This window comes from Sprattus sprattus (genome assembly GCF_963457725.1).
Source record: "Sprattus sprattus genome assembly, chromosome: 1".
Taxonomy (NCBI): domain Eukaryota; kingdom Metazoa; phylum Chordata; class Actinopteri; order Clupeiformes; family Clupeidae; genus Sprattus; species Sprattus sprattus.
The window spans coordinates 33,743,951-33,751,450 of record NC_137920.1 but is presented as its reverse complement, the minus strand read 5'-3'; the positions used below and the strand labels follow the sequence as shown (position 1 = coordinate 33,751,450).

Below are 7,500 nucleotides of genomic sequence, written 5' to 3'. Positions count from 1 at the left end.
TCGTTGGATTATGATGACTGCTGAATTAATATAAAATAGTTCTGACTTTTTTCTGCGATTTTCGAATGAACACTTGGTGGCAGCAGCGTTAAACACCATCCACAGCTTTTCCCGTAGGCTAGATCCGCCCCTTCTCCTCGCCCCCTCTGTCTGGTGGTGAGACGTCCTTGCTGCCAACGCACTGGGTGTCAATCAGTAGTCTGCTGGGCGGTCACATGTCATGGCTAGACCAATAGCAGGGCCCAGTGGTTGGGCAATGGTATCGTCAGATGCTGAGGCGAGGTGAGCTGAGCGACACAGATTCTACTTGAGGGAAGTAGACTGCGTCTGGCGTGGTGGCTTTTTAGCGAAAAAGTGTCTGATAGTCCGCAAACTGAATATCTACAGTGGCAACTCATTTGATCACTATCTTCTTCTCAAAGACGCTGTTTAAAGGTAAGATGTGTTTTTTGTACAGTGACTCAATATTTCGGAAAACCTTGCACCGGTTGTAATGAAGCACATATCGGTTCACCGGTGAATTTTGGTCGGTGCCCCACTGGTGGTGTGCACTTTTGGTCCGCTCTCGGACCACCATCATCTTAAGTTTAACTGGGCGTAGATATCAAGGGAAGAACATAAAAATGTTCCTGTAATTTCTAGATCACATCCTTGGCATAGTCTATTTAAAATAAAAGCCGCTAAACAGAAGTTCGTGGAACTAGAATGCTGGTACGCACTTGTAACATCTATAAAGATGTCAAAGGATGGTGAAAATGAGCGAAGAAATATTTAAACACATACAGACTTAAATAAAAAGGTTTGAAAGCGAGTATAAAAACTGTGGGCCGTTTTTCTGTAACTCACCACCGGAGTGTCCGGTACTGATGAGCAAAGATCTGCCCCCAGTGAGACGACACCGGTATACTTGACTTTTGCCATCAGGGATGCAACATGTCAAACGGCACTGCTATGCAGGAGGCTTGCTTGCTAAAATAGATGATAGCAAAGTATATGCAAAAGGATCTTAGGAAGTAAAACAACACACAGCCATTATTACGAACAGTACTGCGTGGACCAATTACGCGTAGCCGGGGAAAGAAAATGAATGAATCGGTTTCCTGCGCGTTCAGATAATGGACACTCTGTCAGCTCGTGAGACGAATGAGACAATAAATAGCATAACTCAGACACGAGCCTGGGGCAAAAACATTATTTAGCTGTCCCTACTAACGCTGTGTGTGTGTGTGTGTGTGTGTGTGTGTGTGTGTGTGTGTGTGTGTGTGTGTGTGTGTGTGTGTGTGTGTGTGTGTGTGTGTGTGTGTCTACTTAGCTGTCCTGTCCCTATTAACTTAATGACAAAAAAATGAAGTTGCCTAGAGCTGCGGCTTTGCCAACCCCATAACTGATTTGGCTAGATGACTTCACTATTAAGTGACCGCCATCTTAACCATTTCATCCTCAGCCTGATGGGTAACCTGGTGAGTTTTAAGGCCCAGGGTGTAATGAGAAGACTGGTTTAACCCTAGCCCATCACTCGTGTGTGTGTGTTTGTGTGTGTGTGTCACTCACTCGCTCAAATGACTACTTGGCTCTGGCTGTGTGTTGTGTAAAAGGTCTCCTCTTCCCATAAAATGCCATCTCATTCTGGCTCTGTCTAGGGGAGAGGGGGAGAGGGGGGTGGGGTGAGAGAGGGGGGGGGGGGGGGGGGGAGAAGGAGAAAGAGAGAGAAGGAGGACGTGTCACAGGTACTACAGGCTTAAACTGATTGAGTTTTGTGAGTGCTCTAGTGCGTGAGCTGCACAGAGATGACAGGCTGGGCCAACAGGCACTTCCATCATGGGGGAGAGGGAGGGAGGGAGGGAGGGTGGGTGTGTGTGTGTGTGTCTGTGTGTCAATAACATAACCTGCCAGCCAGTTCTACCTGCTCAGCTGGAACGCCTTGACAAGCCTGACAGCTCATTTCAGAATGAGTTGTGAAGAGAGGTTGTTCACACACACACACACACACACACACACACACACACACACATACAAACACAAGAGTTTGGGTGTTCAGGAGCACCTGTGTATGGGTGTGTGTGTGTGTGTGTGGACGATGAAATCTTGTATTATAATTGTATACATCTTATATTTATAAAGATGTATATATTTTATATAATATACTTTTATATATATCTTATATAGGTATATAATTATAATATATCTTGTTTTTTTATACTTTGGAATAAACCCTTTCCTCATTCTCTCTGGCTGCCACTCCTTAAAATACATAATTTATATGGCTTTAGACCGCTCCCTTAACTCCTTCTACATTGTTCTCCGTCCTCGTCACGGATGGGCAGGCGGACGATTTTGATGTACTCTTTTTGATTTATACTTCTCCGACGGCTGTGGGTGCTGAAAACAACCGCCAGAACAGTAGGTGGAGCAACGTTTTTTGGCGTGGACCAGCTACTCCATGACGTCTTTGTGTGTTAGAACAAGTTTATCTCCCTCCTCCCAGCTGTCACTAGCAAGACACGTAAGTTTGGGCAAGTGTAACTGGTGTCGACACATGGGTCTTGGAGATACGTAGCATTACAATAGAGAGAATGTCTAATGCTATATTTTGAAATGGCAAACATATCTCCCATTATGGTAGGTATTATTTGTGGGAAAAATAGTAGCAATCAATAACACATTGATATGCTTATCTTACATACACTATAGAATCTATTAAAAAAACGATTCAATGAAATAAATACTCTTATGTCCTTTGGTATTTTTGTCATATTCAGATTTGCAATGATGATTGTCCGGTAATATGTATGCTGTCCAATGTCAAGTCTCTATTTGATCATGTGATGAGACGATATGAAATAGATAATCTAGGCGCAACATCTGAACGTCAAGACCGACAAGCTGACTGAGCAGAGCTTTTTCAATGGACAGGATAGCCAGGTCATTCAGCCTCTCCTGCTCCTCAGGTAGGTCTTATTGAGTTTCAATTTGGAAAGGGGTCGCTCCGCAGTTGCCACTGTCAGAAACAATAGCAGGGCAGTGCACACAGAAGGATAATCCATTATCAGCATTTTGGCAAAATGAGAGACTGTGGACTGCTGAGCAATCTTTGCTATAAAGCAGGCCCTGAATGATACAAGATATGCAACAAAGGTTATTCCTATGTCCCTGTTGTAGTGGTCAGACAGCATTTTGCCGAGGCATATAATTCATCATTGCCTGCAGGTCGGGTCCGGCCAAACATTTAGAAATTATACTCGCTTGGGTGGGGCTGGGACACATCAGCGCGATAAGGCATTCAACTTTCCATATTTAAAATATCTTAAAACAGCATAACGGAACAATTGCTAATCGCTAACGAGATGCTAGCAGCTAAAAGTGGCAAAACCTCTTGAAATCTGCTAACTTTTACACTATGACAAACTAGTTAGTCAACAACTGTCCTAACACAGTCAAACATCAAGCAGGTGTAACACAAGACAAATCAAGACTGCAAATAAGCTACTTACTAGTTCGGCAGACAGTAGAAAGATAAAAGGCGAGATAATAGCCAGCTCATTACACTGCATGAAATGTGGGATTTACGACAGTATTCGACCCTGTGTATTGCCGTAGAAGCCCACATTGGTGTGAAAGCCCCCCCACCCCTTCCCTTGACCAGGCCTAGGTTTTGTTATGTTAATTGAGGTGCTATGCACACGAAGTCTAGGGCCTCCAAATCGGATTTACTTTTCACACCAATCGAATCTTTTAATTTCGTAAATACGGAGGCTGGCAACGAGAGATTTGCGTAAACACGGAGGCAGCAGATTGTGGTGAACCGACTGTAGTACATACCCCACGCCTGTGGGTGGCGCTTTAGCGCTTTATTTACACAACTGAAAAAACGTGAAAAACCTAGAAGAAGAGACTCAAAAGCACAAGGTAAAGGAAGCAGCAAACGGATAAACACATTACACAAGACATTCAAGCTCCAATTAGCAACATTATGGTGGTTAATAAAATCAGTGGTCAGACTAAAGGATATGCGAAAATTAATTATATTTTCTATTGATAATAAAGAGTTTGGAACAGTACAACATGACATGTCTGTCATCCCATTTCCCATGAGCCTTTGCTTCGGCCATTTTACATACATTTATGAATAAAAAAGCAATTAAATCGCTGGCCAATTTATATTTGTGGTCATGAAAGTTATGTTACGTCTGAATAAGAAGAATTAGATCAAGATAGGAGGCTAATTAAAAATCAGTAGCCTGGGTTAACGAGAGTGAATACGAGGCCTACGACGAGTGAGATTTTGAGGGAGAACAAGGGATATAAATAGTGGTTGGAGATCACAAATTGATCACGTGGGGCAGTGACGTCATCAGGTTGCGTGAAACCGTGCAGACGAACACCAGCCCCCGTACCGATTCAAATCTACTCACTTTCTACCCCGGACTGCGATCGTTGCGGAAACAAGGTGCGGATAGAGAGTGTTCGTATGTATGATGGGGCTATCTGTATTAGCTATCCGTATCAGATTGACAAACTAGGCTCCATGTAAACGACCTCTGAATTGACCTGGATTGAAAACAACCCCCCCCCCCACCAGGGGAGGCACCCTGTTACTGCTTCACTGATTTAAAAAACCTGAAAGTCACAGGTTCGATCCCTACTAATGGCAACCATGGCCCAAATTGAACGTTTATTATTCAAGTCTAAAGTTTCTAATGTTGCCACGGGCGCCTTTACGTGAACATAATTAAAACGTCACATAAGTCCACTAAACAATTCCTAATTCGCACGCTCCAGTAACAGAAGAGAAATACGCCAGAGGAGGGAGGAATGATAAACCAGGTACTTGCTCGCACCGACGAGCTTGATCCTTACCAGCAACGTGGCTAAGCGGTTAGACACAGGTATACAATACCATTAACCTGAAGAGGGCAGGTTCGAAGCTCGCGCAAGATTTCATAATCTACCTGAAAAGACACAGGATAGATACTCACGAGTGGCAAACATGTCCCAAGTTGCGAAATGACTATCTCAATATCAGAGTAAGCCCGACTCTGTATAATTACATGCCAAAAGTGAATCTCAAGAACATTACAGAGAGGAAGCTCCGGAATAGAAGTGGAACAGCCTCCAAAGTACATTGCAACCCTCGATACTCTGTATGGAGATATCTCTGCTTAGTAGTCAATGTGGATTCTATGGATTAAACCTCAATGGTTGCACTATATACATAGTTTTATAACAAACGTTGCCGTGAACTGAAAGAAAAACAAATCTGGAGATTTTTAAACAATACTTCATGAGGGGAAATTTACTGTATGAACATAATTCTGTCAGATGGCATCATAGTCGATGTGGATTGTAATGAGGCTGTTGGATATGTCCAATGTCAGTAGTGTGAAGCAATAATGAAATATGTTGGATGCCATCTAGCCAAGAAAAAAAATCTTCAATGCTAAGACAATGCTCTGCCACTTCTGGTGTAGTATATAACGTGAGTTTTATTCAGGCATAACATATGCCTAGCGTGTGTTATGTGTAGGCAACTTTTATTCCGTACTTACAATGTGAATAATTTAATTTAAATGTGCTTATCTCGCTCTTGCACGTGCTTGTGCGACTAAAGCCGCTTGTTTGATCTGTTGTTGCTGAAGTTTAATTAAGGCAGGCTTTTCATAAAAAACGTATGTAACTTTGTCAGTAGTATGAACAATTGAGACATTGACTTTATGGGGCTCAGGTCGGTTTGGACAAAATACTTTAATTGCTGTCAGGCTCGTTCCGTGCTCGGGCACTACCCCGGAAATGATGTCGTTAGCAGACCAATCACAAATACCAAGGGGGTATCTGTAGCTATCCGCAATTCAGACGGGCAGTAAGAAAATGTATGAGGTGCATGTCGGCCTTCCACCTCGGGGAAGGTGTTGCCAAGGCAAGACCATGTGTCTGTCCCCATGAAAACGCACAAACATAAATTGGGCATAAGTCAGGGTGTTGGGGTCAAATAAGTCATAGATAAAGAAATAAGTAAAGGGTCAGTGTTGGGGTCAGTTTTACTGTCAGTGTTGGTGTATGTGTCAGTATAAGGGTCAGTGTTAGTGTTAGGGGTCAAATAAGTAGGTAGGGTCAGGGGTGAGTGTTAGGGTCAGTGCTAGGGTCAGTGTCAAGGTCAGTGTTAGTGTTAGGGGTCAAATAAGTAAGTAGGGTCAGGGGTGAGTGTTAGGGTGAGTGTTAGGGTCAATGTTAGTGTTAGGGTTAGGGGTCAAATAAGTAAGTAGGGTCAGGGGTGAGTGTTAGGGGCAGTGCTAGGGTTAGGAGTCAAATAAGTAAGTAGGGTCAGGGGTCAGTGTTAGATTTTCCCAAAACAACTGCAATGAATACACTTCATTAGCAACAAAGTTGATTCCTTGTCTAGCTCTCTCTCTCTCTCGCTCGCCCTCTCTTTCTATCTCATGCTCTCTGGCGCTCTCTCGCTCGCTCTCTCTTTCCCATCTCTAGCTCTCTCGCTCGCTCTCTCTCCCTCTCGTGCTCTCTCGCCCTCTCGTGCTCTCTCGCTCACTCTCTCTTTCTCTCTCGTGCTCACTGGCTCTCGCTTTGTCTCTCTTTCTCTATCGTGCTCTCTTGCTCTCGCTCAATCTTTCTCTCTTTCTCTCTCTCTTGTTGCTCAAAGGTGCAGCCACTCTAGGGTTAGGGTAATAGTTACTCCACTCCTGTGCACTCATCCGTCTTGTCCAGGATGTTTACCTTCAGAGGCCTGACAGGAGGAGGCCAACGCAGACTCTAAAACGGGGTAGGAGCACTCTTGGGGCAGGAGCACGCTTGGGGCAGGAGAACGCTGGGGGCAGCAAGACAATGAGGCTACTGAGAGTCTTCAGTTTGTGTGTGTGTGACAGTGGGGGGATGTGATGGGAGTGATTGAGTGTGTGGGGGGGGGGGCGGGGGGGGGCTGTGATTGGAGTGTTTGTGTGTGTGTGGGGGCTGTGATGGGGGTGTGTGTGTGTGTGTGTGGGGTCTGTGATGTCGATGGTGTTTTGTGTAACTGTGTGTATGGATGGTGTTTTGTGTAACTAAAGCACTTAATCAAAGGAAAGTCAATCAGCAGGAGGAGAGGTGGAGGTTAATCAAAGGGTTTGTGTGTGTGTGTGTGTGTGTCGTTTTGAAATGAACCAGAGTTGTGAGTAGATTAGTGACTGTGTGAGTGTTTTTCTGCGATTATATGTATAATATTGTGTCTCCTGTTGGAGCTGTTATGTGTGTGTGTGGTGTCTGATAGTCTCTTGAGGCCTTGGCCAAGAACATTCTGTGTTGTGTTATCACTTGGTTTGATTACTGGGTGATGTGTGTGTTTGGGGGTGAGTGACATGACAGGCCTGTTTGTGTGTGACATGGCGTGTGTGTGTGTGTATGTCTTTAGATAAGGGCTTGGCTGTCTTTCATATCCACACCATCTTCCTCTGGTGAATGTCTTCACATAAATTGTGTGTGTGTGTGTGTGTGTGTGTGTGTGTGTGCGTGTGC

General features: G+C 44.3%; 1 protein-coding gene across 2 annotated transcripts in view; it reads left to right on the top strand.

Moving 5' to 3' along the window:
- Positions 1 to 267: 267 nt before the first annotated feature.
- Positions 268 to 7,500, top strand: part of LOC308377360 (ATP-citrate synthase) — a 25,693-nt gene continuing 18,460 nt past the window's right edge. For both annotated transcript variants that reach the window (XM_080853980.1, XM_080853979.1), the window contains exon 1: positions 268 to 435. The gene's annotated coding sequence lies outside the window, so the exon portion shown is untranslated. The remainder of the gene's footprint in view (positions 436 to 7,500) is intronic.